The sequence below is a fragment of the Denticeps clupeoides genome, unplaced genomic scaffold, assembly GCF_900700375.1.
Source record: "Denticeps clupeoides unplaced genomic scaffold, fDenClu1.1, whole genome shotgun sequence".
NCBI lineage: Eukaryota > Metazoa > Chordata > Actinopteri > Clupeiformes > Denticipitidae > Denticeps > Denticeps clupeoides.
In genome coordinates, this window is record NW_021630036.1 from 520,361 (window position 1) to 540,334 (window position 19,974).

Sequence of the window (19,974 nt, forward strand, 5' to 3'; positions counted from 1 at the left end):
CATTTTTTAAAGTGAAAGTGAAGTGATTGTCACTTGTGATACACAGCAGCACAGCACACGGTGCACAGTGGCAGTGGGCACCATGACAGGTGCCCGGGGAGCAGTGTGTGGGGACGGTACTTTGCTTCGAACCGGCAACCTTCTGATTACGGGGCCACTTCCTTAACTGCTAGGCCACCACTGCCCCATTTTTTTTATTTTATTAAGGGGGCCACAGAGAGAGAATTTAATTTAAATTTCTTATTTCACTGACTTCCAGTACAGAATTGAGTTTAAATACTTTTAATAACCCCCCCCCCCAAAAAAAAAAAAAAAGAACCACACTAGATCTGATGATAAACCTCTTTCTTTATTCACAAAAGGTAAACAATTAAAATTATTTTATTAGGAAAGATGAATGTTAATGGTATGAATTTACTATAAAACATTTGTAGTCATTCCCCGTTAAGTGGCACTTTGGCATTAAAAATTAGATTAAGCAAACCGCAACATCCCCCAGCCTTTTAGACAAAACTACATAATTATAAAACAAGTTCTGGTTAACATTCTGCTGCATGGAATCAGATTTGTGACAAAATGATTGAAGCTGTCACTCAAATACTTGCTGGTAACAATGATGGGAACCCCCCCCCGAAAATTCAGGCAGCACAAATGAGAAAGGGGGCCAACAGCAAGTAAAAGCGTGAGCTGTACGTAAAAAAAATTTGGTGGTCAAAGATATTACATGAAATCATTACATAAATCCTTTGGATGAAACTTTCACTCACTCAAAATTCCACGTATCCTAGCAATTTTTTTCTTTTAGCATTTTATTTGTGCCGCATATTATTAATGTTTTGTGAACATCAGCAGCCATGTTTTAAATGGCTGAAAATGTAAAATCTGTGGATAGAGAGAGATCTAGGAAATGGAGATATAAGAACTGCTGTGTCGGGCTGATGAAGTCAGGTCAACACTGCCCCTGCGTGACCCTGGACGAGACCCTGGGTTGGAGTTGTAGGGGCTGCTGATGCCCTGAGAAGAGGTTCTGGAGGCAGGAAGCATCCTCACGCCAGTGCCCTCCTCTTTCAGGCAACTATCTAGAGCCTCTCTGTAGGACACCTTCAGCTTGCTGCGGGGGCAGGTCAGAGCCTTCAGATGATGTCGGGTGTCCTGCAGTTTCTGGGCAGCACGAGCATCCAACCAGCCAAGCTGCACAGCCTCTTCAAGTGAGCGTCGGCGGCCAAGATCAGGGTCAAAAAGCCCACCGGTCATCATCTGGAACTCTAGGAAGCGCTGACCAGCTTCATATGGCAGCCACTTCTCTCTCACTGCCTCTGCTGCAGACATCTTCCGCTTTGTTTTCGCATCTTCAAAGCCTATGTAAGCTTTCTGTGCAGGCTTCAGGCGTACGGCCATGTCATTGTCCACCAGGCCGAGCCTTGAGGCCTCCTGTACGGAGATGCGACGCCCACTCTCGGGGTTCACAATGCCGCCAGAGCAAGCTTGGGCCTCGAGAAGACGCTGGGCAGTGATGGCATCTACAAGCCCACGTCGCAGCGCCTCGGTGATGCTGACCTTCTCCATCCTCTCAGAGTCAAAGACAGCACCCACTGGACTGTGATCACCTGTGGTTTCTGCTGGTGGAGCCAGTGTTACAGACACACTGGCCACCTGTTTGAGGGAGGAGGAGGAAGGTGGGTCCTGATGCTGTGAAGAGGCTGAGCTACTACTGCTGATCGACGTCATCGTTTTACTTTCAGACTTCGTTGGAATATTGGAACACGAGTATGAAGGACCGCTCATGACTTTGCTGTTGATCTTGTCGGCAAACTGTGTGAGCGTGAATGAGCCCGACTGGTACTGGTCAACCACGCTCTGGTCAATGACACCCTTGAGCAACAGTTCCTGTATGTCATGCTGGACGCCGGTCTTCCTGTCGCCAACGATCAGTCGCGTCGAGCCGTCAGGGTTTGTGATGGTGATTTCCTCCCACTCGCACTCCTGCTCTGAGAGCTCAATAAACATCTCGTAGTCGATCAGCTTTCTGTCAAATGCCTCCTGCACACTCATCTCCCGGTCAGTGTCTGGGTCGACAATGACCACCCTTCTCTTCCTTAGAGTATTTCTCTGTGTGCTCTTGCCAGCAGAAGGATCTTTACTCTTGTCTTGCAGTGGCAGAAGGACCAGTCCAGTTTTCTGATCAATTGTGCAGCGACTCTGAAGTTGCTGGTAGGTCACATTCTCCTGGGTGTTTGGGTCAAAGAAACCTTTGTTGGATTCACTCACATCTCTCAGAATTGTGTCCATGTCGGACCCAAAATAGCCCCTCTGGTAGGCAATATTCATATCAACGCGATGACTCTGCTGAGGGTCAATTATACCCCCACTGGCGACCTGAGCCTCCAGAAGTTGGATCCCATGCCTCTTATCAATCAAACCTCTCTCAATGGCCTGATAAAGGGATAGGAGACTCTGTCCCCTGGCCTCTTTGAACCCAGTGACGGCTTGTTCTGCGGTCAGCAACTTCTCCTTAAACTCAGGACCCACCACTCCGTTCCTGCAAGCCTCCTCTACAGTCAGGAACTGGTTCGCCACCGGGTCAACGACAAAGCCAGAGGCAGCCTGGGCCTCCAGAAACGCTAGAGTGATGTTAGACTGCAGGAGACCCTCCTTCATGGCCTGATAGATTGGTAATACGCGGCTGTTGGCCTCGTCCAAGACCCCAGCAATGCATTTGGTCCCTCGGAGGTGGGAGCGCAGGCGGTGCTCAATATCCTGTATGGTCAGCTTGCCCTGGCGCAGTTGGTCCAAATCACACGTTTCCAACAAATTGGCGCTAACCAGTTCTGAGATGGGCACCTCCTTCCGCAGACCTTGTACAGTCATGGGCTTGGGAGGAGCCGGGCAACAACAGCAAGCCACTCTGGGTATCTGACTGGCATCTCTTCTTCAGGGATGAGTAAGTGCTGTCCTTCTCACTATCTGGGTCAAGGTAGCATTTAGGCTGGGCGTTAAGGGCACAGTACAGGTCTTCATCAATCAGGTCCCGGTCCATAGCACTGTCTTGGGGTAGGAAGACACTCAGGATGGGGTCAAGGATGCCCCCCGCCGCCTCCTGGGCCTGCAGCAGACGCAGGGCCGTGTCTCGGCCTATCAGGCCTTTCCGGTACGCCTGGCTGGCCGACAGCAGCTTGCCAGTGCCAGGGTCCTTGAAGCCCTTGCTGGCAGCTTCGGCGGTCAGCAGCCTGTCTTCTGCTGGCCTATCTGCCAGCCCACGGCTCAGGGCTTCGTCTACCGTCAGTCTGCGGTCCGTTTGTGGATCTAGGATATAACCCGTGGCTGCCTGGGCCTCCAACAGCCGGGTGGCACTCTCTCTGGAGAGGAGGTTCGCTCTCTGTGCCTCACATACTGTGATCCTGCCTTGCGGACCAGAGGCAACCCCAGCAATGACCCCTGACCCTTTCAGCTGCGCCTTGATGGAGGTGGAAACCTCCGATACGCTGCGCTGGCCCTTGAGAAGTAGGTCAAAGGTTGACTTGTTGATGATCCCACAGTCATGTAACTGCTGGGCACTGATGCTCTTGTGGATGCCGTCAAAAAGCAGTGAGGACGGGTCAAGGGCGGCAGTGAGTGTATCATCAGTCTGCGTGTGTATGTTACGCCTGGTGGGTTGCTGACTCCGATGGTGCACTTCCTGCTGTAGGGCATCCCCCCGCTTCCTCAGTTCTTCCAGCTCCGACTCCACATTGTGCAAACGGCACCGGTGCTGTTCTTCCACCTGTTTCAGCTGCAGCTGGAGCGCCTGCATCTCCACCTCCCTGCCATGCTGCACACCTCGGAGGGAGGCTAGCTCCCGACCGAGGTTTTGGTTCTCCTCCTCCAGCTGCAGTCTGTCTCGCTGCACGGACTGCAGCTCCTCCTTCAGGGCCTGGAGGCTGCACTCTTGCTCCTCCCTTGTAGTCTGGAGCTGCCTGCCATGAGTCTCCAGCTTCTGAACATGAGAGGACATCTGCACAGGGTGAATCGGAGAACATGTTATCATTCAGAGGTCAAAGTTATACTATGACTACTTATTGACAGAGGATCTGGCAGGGTGAATAAATGATAAAATGATAAAAAAAAAAAATAACCCTGACATGTAGACCTAAGAATTCCTGTGATCTGCACGATTCCACTGGTTCCCAACCATTCTCCCCTGAAGCAACCCAGACTGTGTCCAAGACAAACCAGGATCCTCCAGCCCCAATTCCTTCCCACATGCACACATTAAAATAATAAAATTATTCATCATCTGCAAAAAAATAAACATTTTGTTCTTATTCTCCTAGTTTTACACTGCAGGCTATATAGAGTCTAGATTATTCAGCCCGAGCCCGACTATTTAAATAAATTAAGACCGAACCAGACCTTTCAGGTCAAGATTTATTCATATAATTTTGGTAACCTCAGCACAGATACAAATCTGCGTCCCCCCATGATCTCTGGTGGACCCCACAGTCTCAGTGTCTAACCATACTGAGCTGCCCAGCTAACTCACCTCGCCAGCGTGCCTCTGCACCTCCAGCACCTCTTTCTTCAGCTTCTCGCGCTCCTGGGAGATGTCCACGAGGAGGCGCTCAAGGTCCTGGCTGACCTGCTGGCTGTTCTGCAGCTGCAGGGTAAGCGCTGAGACCTCGCCGTGTGCGTTGTGTGCCTCCTCCTTCAGCTCCTCCTGCTGAATGCGACTCCTGCGCACCTCCTCCTCCAGACGGAGCCGCTCTTTCGTCAGCTCCTGGGTGAGAGTCTGAAGCCTCTGGATCTCGGCAAGGCTCTCGTTGAGCGCTCGGATTTTCTCCTCCAGGTGCCTCTGCACCTCCACCTGCTGCTGGCCTCCATGGCGGGCACGTGTCTCCTCTTGCACGAGGCGTATTTTCAGCCCTCTGACCTCCTCCTCCAGAGATGCCAGAAGTGCGGAGGACACGTTCCACTGCTTTGACCTGTGCTCAATCTCCTCCTTCAGTGCCTGAGCCTCCTCTTGTGCCCGGCGGACATCTGCAGCTGCCTGCTCCTGACTCCTGCTGAGGGAGGACAGTCGGGCGGTGTACTCCTCCACCGTCTGACCGCTCTGCCCTAGCTGCACCTCCAGTTGCCTGCACCTGCTCTGGTCCTCCAAGGCGGAGCTCCTCTGCTGCTGCACTTCTCGAGCGAGGCTCTTCGCGCGCTCCTCCTCATTGCGAAGAGACAGCTGCAGTCTCTGTAGCTCCTCCTGCAGCTCGGCGTGGCGCCGCTGCATTTCCGACTCGTCCTCCTGCTTCTGCTGCTGTAGAAGCACTGCGCTGCTCTGTGAGGCACTGATGTGAGACTCATATTCAACTTGGACCTCCTTTAGTTTTTTGCTGTGTGGTCCTCCTTCACTCGGCTGAGCTCTTGTAGTGCCTCCTGTCTCTGGCATGTCTCCTTCTTCATCTCCCCGCGCAGCCAGTGCACCTCCTTCTCCAGCTCCACTTGTGCTTCCTGCTTCTCCTCCAGCAGCTGCTGGCTCCTCTGTGCCTCCTGTAGCTTCTCCTCTTGCAAGGTGGTGCTCAGCGCCTCGGCCTGCTTCCTCTTGCGCTCCTCGTGCTCCAGCTGGATCCTGCAGGAGGCCAGCTGACTCCTGAGATCCTCTTGTGCCTGCATGGCCTGATTCCTCTGTGCCTCCTCGCGGGACAGGAGCAGCTCCTGGGAGCGCGTCACCTCCTCCTTGCGCATCCTCACGTCCTCCTGAAGCCGGAGGCTTGCTGCTCTGGCCTCCTCCAGCTCGGCCAGCACATCAGTTAGCTGCTCCTCCTGAAGCTCGGAGCGGGTTCTCCGGATCTGTGTGGGGACGGCAGGAAGTGAATGGAGTGTTCTGGTGTGTTCGATGTGCTCATTAGTGTTTAGTCTGTGTTGAGTTTACTTTAAGCTCCTCCAAGTGTTTCAGCTTCTGCCCCAGCTGCGTGTAGTAAAGACTGGAACTTGTAAGCAGCTCCATGTAGCTGGTCTGAAGAGAGGCAACCTGAAAAGACAGATAGATCACAGATTTAATAGCTGAATTAAAAAATTCAGTTTCTGTATAAAATAGTCAGGATTGTGAAAGTGAAGTGATTGTCACTGTGAAACACAGCACAGCACACGGGTGACACGGTGAAATGTGTCCTCTGTATTTAACCATCACCCTTGGTGAGCAGTGGGCACCATGGACAGGCGCCCGGGGAGCAGCGTGTGGGGACGGGACCTCCATCAAGGGGACCTCAGTGGCAGGTCGGGGATCGAACCGGCAACCATCCGATTACGGGTCCCTTTTCCTTATTCGCTAGGCCACCACTTGCCCCCGTTGCCCCGCTAGGTCACCACTGGTCATGTATGTATGATTAAATTAATTGCCCAGAGCTACAGGTTTTTGGAGTTTACAGGATTCTGTTTTTGTGTTTGTTGAGAGATGGGAGTGGGGTTTTTTGTACCTCGTGAGCCACGGTGTGTGCTGGTGACTGCATCATCACCCTCCTCTTTATGGGGACATTCAGAAGAGTCTCCAGTCCAGCACTGTATGTGGCCAACTGCAGTCATAGTCCTGAAAAGACGCACCATGTAACGTCAGGTTAAAATTCAGCTTATTCAAAACACACACACACACACACACAATAGTGAAGTGAAGTGATTGTCACATGTGATACACAGCAGCACAGCACACGATGCACACAGTGAAATGTGTCCTCTGCATTTAACCCATCACCCTGAGTGAGCAGTGGGCACCATGACAGGCGCCCGGGGAGCCGTGTGTGGGGACGGTGCTTTGCTCAGTGGCAGCTGGCGGATCGGGATTCGAACCTTCTGATTACGGGCCGCTTCCTTAACCGCTAGGCCACCACTGCCCAAATGTGAAGCCACCAATATGCTTCAAATGTAGTGCCTTTACCTTAATGGTGTTGATGCAGGTGTCAGCATCTCCTTGTACGTGCTCCACTGCCTCCCTGTGCTCTTTAATCTCAGAGTTTAGCGCCTAGAAACACACACACAAGGCTTATTAAACAAGTCCACAAAGTGGCGAATTTGCAGAAGTGCTAGATGCAGTAAAGCGAGCTCTGTCTGTGCGCGGTGTTAAATCCGGCTGCGCTTCTGCTGACACCGTGCATGGCCTGGTGGGCCGAGCTTCATTCATCTGATGTGAATTGTCTGTGTCTGTTTACTCTCAGCTTGGTGATTTGCTCCATCAGGGCGCCAATGTCATCGCTCTCGTTGACCCTCAGGTCACCCAACTGCGTCCTGCAGCCACTGATCCAGCTGCAGAGGGCGGAGCTGCTCCACTGGTACTGCTGCAGCTGAACCAGGAACCGGTCCAGATCCTTCACCCTGACGAACGCCAGACACACATGGAGAAACAGCCTCAGCCCAGAAACACCTTCTCTGATACTCACTTATAATGATCAAATATGAAATATTGAAACTGCCACAAAGGTCTCTTGCCTGGTGCAGATCTGGTCCTGGATTCGCCGCCAGCGTTCCAAGAACCGGCCCACACGCTCGGCATGCTGGGACAGGTCAGTGTCACACTTGTGAAGGTTATGGTCAGTCTGACAGTTCCAGTGCTGAGCTTTCCCAAGCTCCTCACCCATCACGCCGAGTAAATCTTCTTTCTGCTCCAGTTCGGCCTTCATAATCTAAAGCAGCACCATTTTGAGCACAAAATGTTCAAGAATGGTCCATCGGTCAGAAGCGATCTGTTTAAACTCAGTGTTCTGCGTCCTCGCAGAGCTAACAGCCTGAAGCAGGTGGAGGTGGAGTTACCTGCAGTGCACTCTGGTAATCCTGAACATCTGAAGCCTCCAGACTGGCCGTCTCTCTCTCCGTCAGACGTGTCTCGAACGCTCTGACTACATCCTCCACTGCAGCTCCGCCTGCACCAGCACCGCAGCTGCAGAGAGCCTGAAGACACATTCCCATATTTTACCCACTGCTCTTGTCCAGACCCCGCAGCCGTATCGTGTATGAAGTGTCTACCTGTTCAGGTAGGACTGGGAGAGCTCTCCAGGACGCTCAGTTTCTGATCCATGATGGTCAACTCAGAGCGCAGAAACTCGGCCTTATCAGGATCAGCCAGCGTGTCCAGTTGCTGCGTTGCCCGTTCACGCAAACTCACCAAATTCCGACTTCACTGTGTCCACATCATGCTGCAAGAGACTATACATGTAACAAAACACACAATAACAATGCATTTTCCAGATAAAACTATTAAAATATTGCTACACTTTTCCTTGATGTGTGTGTGTGTACCTGTACTGTGTGTGAGGTGGGTGTGTTGTTGGTCTTCTCCGGCTGGAAGGTGAACATATTGTGTTAGCTGAGACTCCACACCCTCCATCTTCAGCCAGAGTGCACTCACATCACCCGCAAGGTGGATCTCACAGAGGTCGTGACCTCTGACGTTTGGGGCTCATGCCATAAACCTCTGTATGTGAACAGCTGGAACGTTCTGAAACAGCCTGAAGAGCTGGAACGTTCTGAACGGTCTGAACAGCCTGAAGAGCTGGAACGGTCTGAACAGCCTGAAGAGCTGGAACGGTCTGAACAGCCTGAAGAGCTGGAACGTTCTGAACAGCCTGAACAGCCTGAAGAGCTGGAACGGTCTGAACAGCCTGAAGAGCTGGAACGGTCTGAACTGAAGAAGACAGAATCCCCGTTATGTCATTAATCACAGTGTATTTTGTGTGTGTCTGTGCATGTGTGTGTGTGTCTATGCTCACTGTATGATGGCAGCTGTGACACCAGGTTGTTGTAGTGTGTGTGTGTCTGTGTGTACTGGCTCTCGATGTCCCTTCGCTCATTGCTGGAGATCATCTCGGATCTCATGCTGTTCTGCCTGAACTCCTCATAGTGCTGCTGCAGCGTTGCCATGATGCTCTGATAATCATCTGGATTCATCTGAGAGAGCTGAACACACATTGTTATTATTACTACACACATGCATATACGGATTTGCGTTTCGCGAGAAAAGTGCTAATTCTCAGATACCATGGCAACGGTGAAGGAGTTGATGCGTGTAATTTCCTGTATACAGAGCTGCCACGATACCAGAGTCTTCATATCGATGTAGTGCTGATTCCACCATGACAGAAGGAGCTCGTAACACTGAGCAATCCTGCAGGAACACACACACACACGACTGAGTACTGGAGGGAGTTTCTGTGTGTGTGTGTGTGTGTGTGCATCTTACTTGTTGGCCATGTCGATGCTCAGTGGGTTTGGAGGAGGCACCAGCAGACACACAGACGGAACGATCATCTCAAGACCGCCTGGTCCTGTCACACACCACTTACTCCGCTGAGTGTTGTCCTTCAGAATGGCCTCATCTCCTCTACAGATCAGTTTTCTACACCAACACACACATTTACATGTACAAATGTGTATTCAGCTCCACTGTGTGGTGTGGTGTGTGTGTGTGTACCTGGTCCTGCTTGAAGTCACACAGCGCCTGGACCATCACTGGGGCCGGGCTCTTGTCGTTGACCTCCCGGGGGGCGAGTCGGCACGATGCTGCGGGCTCCTATTGGTCAGCTGCTGTACCTGCTGATGCTGCTGCTCCAGCTGCTGCTTTTCCACCTGCGGAGCAGAGGTGCGGCACCACGAATGCCGCTGGGAGAGACAGAACCTACGTAATCTACGGTGAACGTGAGATACGTACCTCCAGCCCCTTCAGCAGCTCCAGCAGGGTGGGGAGGGGCGTGGTCTTGCCACAGCTGAATCTTGCCGCAGGCTGTCTTGGTCTTTCTGTAGTTTGGAATACAGCTCACCCCGCCTCCTTAAAGAACTGAGAGGAGCAGAGGTGTGTACGGTCAATTGACAGTGACGTCATTACGTAACCACGCTCGCCTATGAACCAAAACCAGGTTCAAATCCCAATTACTCTACCATGGTGTCCCTGAGCGGGACACTGAACCCTGAGTGTCTCCAGGGGGGGACTGTCCCTGTAACTACTCACAAATGTAAATGATTTCAGAATCACTCTTTAGAATGTAACTAAAGGTTTATAAGGCCAAGGACGACATATCATATACATTTTGTTATGAATTACAAATTATAACGGTGATCATGATTCTACCTGGGAGTAGGCGACGTTTTCCTTTAGGTGGACCTCTATACACTTGGTGATCTGCAACAGCCAACTCCACTGTGTCTGCAGGGTCTCCATGTATGCCTTTAATACACACACACACACAAAGTTGATCAAAATCCATAACCATATCAATCATCCTGGCATCACTTGGATTTTTGTTGATATTAAATAATCTCTCAAAGTCACATTTTCATGTCAGGGGACCTTTAACGAAGAGACCACCATGTCTATAGAGATTTCTGCCAATTATTTAGGTTAACATTTTCAGTACATGTAAAATACAAATGAAAATATAGATTTTTTCTTTCTTACATCCCTACTAATTACATGCAGTAAACACACAACTATCGCACCTCTATCTTGTCAGATGCCGGGTGTCCGTTTTTCAGCAGAGCATCAACCTTCAACTTCAGCTTGTTCAGATCCTTCTCCTTCAACTCCAGTTTTCTCATCAGCTCCTACGACCAAACACACACACACACACACACACGTAGATTATCTGTCCTGTGTCTTTGTGTGACTCTCCTGTTCCGTTTCTGTGTGTATGTAGTAAAAGGGGATTTGAGGAGTTTGCTTGTTTGCCCTCCAGTGGACTTTGTGCACGTCTTTAGTGTCGCTTTGAGCCTTGCTCAGACTGCACATGTTTACGTGTTTATGAAATCCATAACACATTTGGTGTGCAGGAAAAATCGGAAAAAGCGTTGTCCGTGTGCGTACGTACGGAATAACTCTCCTGTTTCAGCGGGATGTACTTGTCTATGTTTTGCTGCTCCAGTCAAAACCAGCTCTTCCTCCTCGTGTTCGTTCACCCACATGATCTCACTGGAGATGCTCTCCAAGCACACCATGGAGCTCCCGCAGCTGGGCCTCGTGCTCAAACCACAGTTTCTACACACATAGAAACACACGTTTACTGAAGTAATTACATCGGTTTTGTCTTTTAGCAGCCCAAACACCGTCCTTAAAGCCCACCTGTAGGGTGTCCCATTCCTGGTCCAGAGCATGGAGGCTGGCCTTGTCACCTCGCTGTAGCTGGACGTTCAAACAAGATCGCATATTGCAACTTTTCGCACACCACACTGCTAACACTGTGTGGTGCGAGGTCTCTCACCAACTCGTCTCGGGCCCTCGCACCTCGGTGCTCCTCGGGATGTTACTGTGGAAGCTGCTGTGCTTCAACATCTGCTGCTCGATGGCCGCCGGATCGTCTGGCCAAGGACTTGTCTCTATCAACGCTACGGACACAGACACCAGTCAACGGGTTGAAGGGCTCCTCTGCTTTGTGTGTGTGGTGTGTGTGTGTGTGTGTACCATCTGTTGTCCGATCCATGCAACAGCATCCTGGTAGCTCCTCGGTGGCGGCTCCTCCCAGCTGAGGCTCCCCCTGCTGGACGAGAACGGTGCACTAGACTGCCCCCAGAGCACGTGTACCGCCTTCAGCTGGTCCTTACACACTTCCATACTACACACACACACACACACACACGTACAAGTAGGAAAGACAGAGTTGTTAGTGAGAGTACTTTAACTTAGCAGAGTCTTGTGTGTGTGTGTGTGTGTGGTGTGTGTGATACCTCTGGATCACCATGTTGTTCGGCTGGCCCAACTGGCTGAGCTCCATGGCAACAGCTCTTAACTGATCAATCATTTCCGTAGCCACGCCCATCAGATGCTCCGCCTCCCTGACACGGCCGGGATCCCCCTTTAGGACGGAGGCAGTGAATTACAACGGTATTATTCACTAAACAAAACGTGTGCCCTTTAATTCTGTCCCCTGTACCCCTCTCTCACACACACACACACACACACACTTTCACTGGAGGGTTTTACAACCACTGGTTCTATTGTGTGTGTGTGTGTGTGTGTATGGGTGCGTGTACACAGCAGTGAAAGAAAGAGCCCAGAGGCGAGGGCTGGACAACACGACATGTGCTCGTGTGGAAAAAAGCAATTATGTGGGTGTGTGTGGGTGTGGGTGTGTGGGTGTGGGTGACAGTAACCGGTGTTGGCAGGGGAAGGAGTGAATTAAGGCGTGCCGTTGCCGGTTCGCCTGTGATTATTACGCTAGGATTTGATGGGGTGTCCTGGACACCTTGGAGGTACCGTCCTCTAAGAAAAGACTAAATTTACTAAAGAAGAATAGATGAAAGTTACATAAACAACATTTACGTATTACTATCTAACGTAACCGCATTTGACCACCATCATATTCTCCAGGTTTGGGACAACGTGAGTGAACCCAGACTCGTAAAGTCAAAATCACACAATCTTTACCTGCGTCACTTTTCAGTTCACAACTCTCACAACTTGTGTAAATGAATCCTTTATTTCGCACGCGTTGCGTACGGCCTCCGTAAATTAGCATCAGAATTAGAAGATGCCCTCGACTGGCTGAGATGAAGATTTAGAGAAGTTAAAAGCGAGTACTCACGCTCTGCAGCAGGAAGTCGCCCGGGTGAAGGCTGTCCTGGCACTTGGCCTGCAGGAAGAGAGCCTCTGCTGGAGGCCACTGCCGGGACGAGAGGGAGGACGTTAAGCGTTAAGGGACCCGGCATGAAAATGTGACTTTGGTGAGATGATTAGACATTAATACGAGTTCCTCTAGCCTGTCTGTGGTCCTCGGTGATGGGTGTAAAGAGTGTTTTGGTCATTCTGCTTCGCGATTCAGAGAGCGGCAGCTCAGACGGTCGGATCTGGAATTTGTCCCCTTATGATGTCATAAGGGGATTAATTTTTTTGTGAAAAGACGCAGACACAACTTCCTGTCTGAGCCAAAAATTGTACCTAGCGGTTAAGGAAGTGGCCCCGTAATCAGAAGGTTGCTGGTTCAAATCCCGACCCGCCAAGGTGCCACTGAGGTCCCCCTTGATGAAGTCCCGTCCCCACACACTGGTCCCCGGGCACCTGTCATGGTGCCCACTGTCACCAAGGGTGATGGTTAAATACAGAGGACACGTTCATCACCGTGTGCTTCGCTGCAGTGTCTCACAATGACAGTCCAGTTCACTTTGACTTTGGAAGAACAGCTTATCATTTTTGAAATGGCCAAAGTTATAAATTGTCTACATACATAAAGCCATTATTAAGTACTTATGAAGGTGAGGCGTGTAACTGCTGACATGGCATCAGCACCCTCATATCACATACGGTGGAAGTGCAGGCACCTCAGGCACTTTCCAGACAGTTCCTCATGACTAATCATAACGCCATGTCTCTATTGGCCAGTTAAAACTTGTTCTGTTCTTCCTCGTGAACTCGAGGGTCTAATGGCAGAAGATCAGCAGATAACCCGTAATCAGTGGAAGCCACAACTTCATTATCATTAACAGCACAGACTGAAAGCCATTATTTCATTTGGAACCAAGTTCTAAATGAATTAGACAATTATATTTGTTCATCTGAATTATTGCAAGAAGTCTGGATGTTTTAATAATGTGGCGTTTTCATCTTGTTCAGGATGGAACCTGTGACGAGTTCTGCAGGAGAACGTTCACCAGTAGAGAACAGTACAAGTTGTGGAGAAGTATGAGAGATACTTCAGAAATATTATTTTCCAGGACTAACCCACATTCGCATGTGTTTGCATGATGATTATTTGTTTGCTGCCTGAATTCATGCAGCTTTACAGACTTTAATATTTCCAGTCGTGTCAGGTAAAACGGTTCACAGCAGCAGCAGCAGAACAGGCTGCAATTAAACAGATTTATAGTCGTTCCCTCCTACACACACACACACACACACACACACACACACTCTCAACCAGAGACACACACACACACACTCTCAACCAGAGACACACACACACACTCTCAACCAGAGACACACACACACACCCTCAACAAGAGACACGCACACACACACTCAACAAGACACACGCACACACACACTCAACAAGACACGCACACACAACTCAACAAGACCACACACCCCACACTCAACAAGACACACACACACACCACTCAACAAGAACACACACATACACAACAACGCACACACTCTTACCAGAGACACACACCACACACCACACACACTTACCAGAACACACACCACACACACACACTCTACAGAGACACACACACCACACCACCACACACTCTCAACAAGAGACACGCACACACACACTCAACAAGAGACACGCACACACACACGCACACACACACCACACACTCTCAACCAGAGACACGCACACACACACACACACACACACACTCTCAACCAGAGACACACACACACACACTCTCAACCAGAGACACACACACACCACACACACTCTCAACCAGAGACACACACACACACCACACACTCTCAACCAGAGACACACACACACCACACACTCTCAACAAGAGACACGCACACACACACTCAACAAGAGACACGCACACACACACGCACACACTCTACCAGAGACACACACACACACACACACACACACATACCAGAGACACACACACACACACCACACACTCTCAACAAGAGACACGCACACACACTCAACAAGAGACACGCACACACACACGCACACACACACACACTCTCAACCAGAGACACGCACACCACACAACTACACATCTCAACCAGAGCACACACACCACACACACTCTCAACCAGAGACACACACACACCACACACACTCTCACCAGAGACACACACACACACCACACACTCTCAACCAGAGACACACACACACACAACACACACTCTCAACAAGAGACACGCACACACACACACTCAACAAGAGACACGCACACACACACGCAACACACACACTCTCAAACCAGAGACACGCACGCACACACACACACACACACTCTCAACCAGAGACACACACACACACACACTCTCAACCAGAGACACACACACACACACACACACTCTCAACCAGAGACACACACACACACACCACACACTCTCAACCAGAGACACACACACACACCACACACTCTCAACAAGAGACACGCACACACACACTCAACAAGACACGCACATACACACACACACGCACACACTCTATCAGAGACACACACACACACACTCAACCAGAGACACACGCACACAACACCACACACTCTCAACAAGAGACACGCACACACACACTCAACAAGACACACACACACGCACACACACTCTATCAGAGACACACACACACACACACTCTACCAGAGACACACACGCACACACACAACAGCGCACACACTCAACCATGCACACTCACACACACACTCAACAAGAGACACGCACACACACACAACACTCAACCAGACACACACACACACAACAACACTCAACCAGACACACACACACACACAACAACACTCAACCAGACACACACGACAACAACACACACGCTAAACCACACACACACTCAACCAGAGACACACGCACACAACACAACAACGCACACACTCAATCACACACACACACACACATCTCTGGACAGTGTAAACCCAGCCAGACCCACACATTCTCTCTCTCCCCCACACACCACCCTAGTGGCCGCGCTGGGAACGTACAGAATGTCCCTGGACGGATTTGAACGTTAATAATGTTGGTACCTGAGCTGCTGCTGCCGGGTGAGGGTGAAGAACCCGTCGCCGGGCGCCGGCTGGTAGCTGCTTCCACTCAGGTCCGCGCGGGAGCCGCTCCGGCGGCTGGCGTGCAGCGCCGAGTTGGACCCGAACCGGTAGAGACTCATCTGGACACCTGGACGCGCCACGACACGGAAGGTGTGTGTGTTCCCGCGGCGTGAGAGACCGAGAGTCCACGAGGCCACACCCACAGCCCGCCCCGCCCCGCTCTGCCCCGCCCTCACCCCGGGCACCCTGCACATGAGAGGGAGGGGGCGACTTGTATAACAGTGTGGGTGTGTTAGGTAACCGAAACTGAAAAGAAATAAAAGCGGCGATTTGTACAAGTATTTACTTTACACTTTATACTTTATTAAGTAATTTACTGCAGACTCATCACCATTAAAGTTCCCCCATCTCACCTGTGGGCGTGGCGCAGGCTGGAGGTGGGCGGGGCTTTCCGCTGTTCAGGTAAGAAGAGTCTCGATTTGCCCTACAGGTAATGGACTGTGTGTGTGTGTGTGTGTGTGTGTGTGTGGTGTGTGTGTGTGTGTGTGTGTGCGTGTTGGAATTGGGTGACGTGTCTGTGTCAGGGAAGCTAAAATCTTTTAATTTCACTTGTTTCTGGTGTTAACTGGTGATTCTGGTTGAGTGTGTGTTTGGGTGGGGGAGTAGATGGGTTGGATATTTCAGAAAGGAAGTGAAGAATCATTGATCAGGAATGAACTGATCAGTCCAGTAATTGTGTATATGTGAGTGAATTCTAATAAAGAATCCATCTTTGTGTTTGTAGACATTATTAGTAAAAGCCCACTAATCCCCAAAATACTCGTTCAGTAAAATACACTCAACAAACGGGGGTTACTGGTGCCATCCCACGGTCATCTCAGCAGAAGCTGCTTCTCCACGTTCTTTGCTCGGTAGATAGATAGAGGGGAGCAAATCTCATCGTCCAATCGCAGGCCACATGTGGGAGCATGCAAATACATATATGCAAATTGTCCATAGCAAGAGACCCTCCTAAATGATGACACTTGCCTATTGTGGTTAGTTATGGTGTTAAGTTTTCTTTATTGTGAGTATTAATATATGTTCTGAGATGAAAATAGTAAATAATAAAGCACAGATAACATATTGAACACGAAGTTATGTTTTACTTTATTACTGTCGTGCTCTGGTTAAGTGAAGTGCGTGTGTGTGTGTCCAGCCACACTGGTGTAGAATTTCACTGGCATGTGTGTTGAATGTGTGTGTGTGTGTAGTCAGACAGACACTCCTTTACCTGAGCAGAACACACACACGTCTGCACCGAGCGGGAGAGGACGAGGAGCGTTCCGGAACTTTCTCACACACACACACGACAACGTGTTGATCTGAGGAGAGAGACGCTAACGATTTTCCCCGACACGCCCCCGGGCGGCCTGTGCTCCAACACGCCACCTATGCAGACGCTATAGTGCAGCTCCTGGCTGTAACCTGAAGCTCCAGGTTGAAGGTCAGGGGTCAGGGGTCAGGCCTCGTCTTTGTCCCGTTTGGGTGTAGATCAGGTTTGGTTCATGAGAAACAGCTGCCAGTAGTTTCAGTTCTTTGGTTCTGGTTAGTCCGGTGTGCTTATACAGTTCTGTTCAAAAAGAGAACAATTAAGCAAACCATCGAACACAAAACCAGAATTAATCTGAGATGCAAGCAATGTGGTGGTCTAGCGGTTAAGGAAGCGGCCCCGTAATCAGAAGGTTGCTGGTTCGAATCCCGATCTGCCAAGGTGCCACTGAGGTGCCACTGAGCAAAGCACCGTCCCCACACACTGCTCCCCGGGCGCCTGTCATGGTGCCCACTGCTCACTCAGGGTGATGGTTAAATGCAGAGGACAAATTTCACTGTGTGCACTGTGTGCTGTGCTGCTGTGTATCACATGTGACAATCACTTCACTTTCACTTTATTATTTATTATTATGTAACGAAAAAAGAACTGTATGTCAAACATGGATCAAAAATCGATTTACCTTATCGCAGAATTTCCTTCTTTTCAGGGAACAATGACATGATGTGTGAGAGAAAGAGACTCTGAGCTGCAATACAACGTTGTTCTCCATCTGTAAACTTTAACTTGTAGGAGATTCATTATTTTACAGAGTTGGGAGAGACGGACGTCTAGTTCTTCTAGACTCACGGTGTGGGGCCACGTCCTGCAAGACCCTATTATTATGGCCCAGCGCTACGATAACGCACAAACTACAGATCCCATAATGCAGTGCTTCAGGTGCCCTGCCGGACACGGTCATCACACTGCAGCTGAATCTATGAGGAGCAGCTTCCATGTCGACGGAAAAATGGGTTGTGAAGCAGCTCAGAATTCTTTTTTTGTGCTTCAAAGTCACCAAAGCGCCGTGCCTGCAAACTGCACACTGCATTATGGGATCTGTAGTTTGCGTGCTATGAGCGTTTCATGTGCCACAGTAATAGATCTATATAAAGTGATCTTTCCAGACACATGTGCTCGAGAACATCTCTTCATATCAACATGAACATTCCAGACACTTTGACCTTTTAAGCAGGATTTTCTGTGTGTTTTACACTTTCAGAGGAGTTGGTGCTGAGAAGATCATTTTGTTCGTTTCACTACTTACTAACGCTTTAAAACTACAGGCTCTGAACAACTTCTGTGTGGTATCTTCTCTCTGAAGAAGAGAAAATGAGTTTTTTTAACCTCTTGAATTTGGTGTGTTGATTCTGTGGGTGAGTTTATGTGTTTGTCTAATGTAGATAGTGTGTGTGTGTGTGTGTGTGAGTGACTGCAGCTCCTGACCCGTACACCATATGTTCAATCCATAATTGATGTTTGTCAGTGTTTGCTCTGTGTGTGAAAGAGGCTGTGCGAGACAGTGTGTGTATCAGAGTGGGCCTGTATATGTGTGTGTGTTGTCAGCTCACACTAAGCTGTTAAGCTTTTATTGTGACCTGGAAGGTCGTGGCGCCACCCAGTGGGCACAACACTCAACTGCAGAAGCTCCACTCCCACAGGACACTTCACCCTCCAGCAGAGAGCAGCTGAGCAGTACAGTCAGATTTCACACCCCGCTGGACAACATCCTCTCCATACAAGGACCCTGCAGGACAGAGGTCAGTCAGGGAGGACACTTGGAGCTTCCGGCTTTTTAAAACTGCTCAAGAGCTGAAGGCCGAGAAGTTCACTTCCTCTGTTGTGAAAAGTGAAAGTGATTGTGCAAACACTGCAGCACACACAGCAAACGTGTCCTCTGTATTTAACCAGCACCTAGTAGGCACCATGACCGGCAACCGGGGAGCAGTCTGTCCCAGAGACGGGACCTTCATCAAGGGGACCTCAGTGGTTCGGGACTCAAACTCAAAACCTTCTGATTACAGGGCCATGTCCCTGCCAGCTGGGCCACCGCTGCTGGCTGGTTCCTTCTAGGGAGTTCCAGATAGAAAAGAAAGAGGCCATATAAAGAGATATTCCACGTGAAAGTCTTTAGATAAAAATAACAGGCTGGTTGTGACAGTAATATAGGCCAAGGTCCAGTGAAGCTCCATCATTGTGGCTGCACGTCGTGCTTTTTGTGGGAACCGGTGAAAATCCGGCGCTGCGGAAGCCGCGCTGACCAATCGGAGCCCCAGACGGGCGCGCGCGCCGCGCCTCCGCCAATCAGCGGCGAGAACCGGAGCTCCAATCACACGGGCCCTCGGGGCGGGGAGCCACGTGCACGCGCAAACATTACAGTGCGCGTTCGCGCTGTCTCTTTCCTCCCCATCATCCTGTCTCTGTGTGTGTATATATGTGTATTTTATATTTTTATATTTATATTTATTCTTTTTTTCATGACCATTTACGTTGGTAGATTCTCACTGAAGGCATCAAAACTATGAATGAACACATGTGGAGTTCTGTACTTAACAAAAAGTGGAGTTCTGGCCTCCACAGTCACCGGACCTGAACCCAGTCCAGATGGTTTGGGGTGAGCTGGACCAACAAGTGCTAAACACCTCTGGGAACTCCTTCAAGACTGTTGGAGAAGCATTTCAGGTGACGACCTCTTGAAGCTCATCGAGAGAATGCCAAGAGTGTGTAAAGCAGTAATCAGAGCAAAGAAACTAGAATAAAAACATTATTTCACCTTTTTTTGTTAAGTACAGAACTCCACATGTGTTCATTCATAGTTCTGGTGCCTTCAGTGAGAATCTACCAACGTAAATGGTCATGAAGATAAAGAATTTTCCAGATTTGTGGCCTGTACAGTATGTGAGTGTGTAAATGTGTGCGTGTCGATGATGACGACGACGACCAGACCGGAAGCTGCATCA

The 19,974-nt window shown here is 50.0% G+C and overlaps 1 long non-coding RNA gene and 1 pseudogene across 1 annotated transcript; both read right to left on the reverse strand.

Annotated features, from left to right (window-relative positions):
• Positions 1-328: 328 nt before the first annotated feature.
• On the reverse strand, positions 329-11,420 carry LOC114781172 (desmoplakin-like; annotated as a pseudogene).
• A 93-nt stretch (positions 11,421-11,513) lies between these two features.
• LOC114781119 (uncharacterized) lies at positions 11,514-12,537 on the reverse strand. The gene is made up of 3 exons (XR_003747535.1): positions 12,522-12,537; positions 11,665-11,792; positions 11,514-11,552 (listed from the first exon to the last, which is right to left on the reverse strand). It is a non-coding gene; the product is annotated as an uncharacterized LOC114781119 (long non-coding RNA).
• Positions 12,538-19,974: the final 7,437 nt, after the last annotated feature.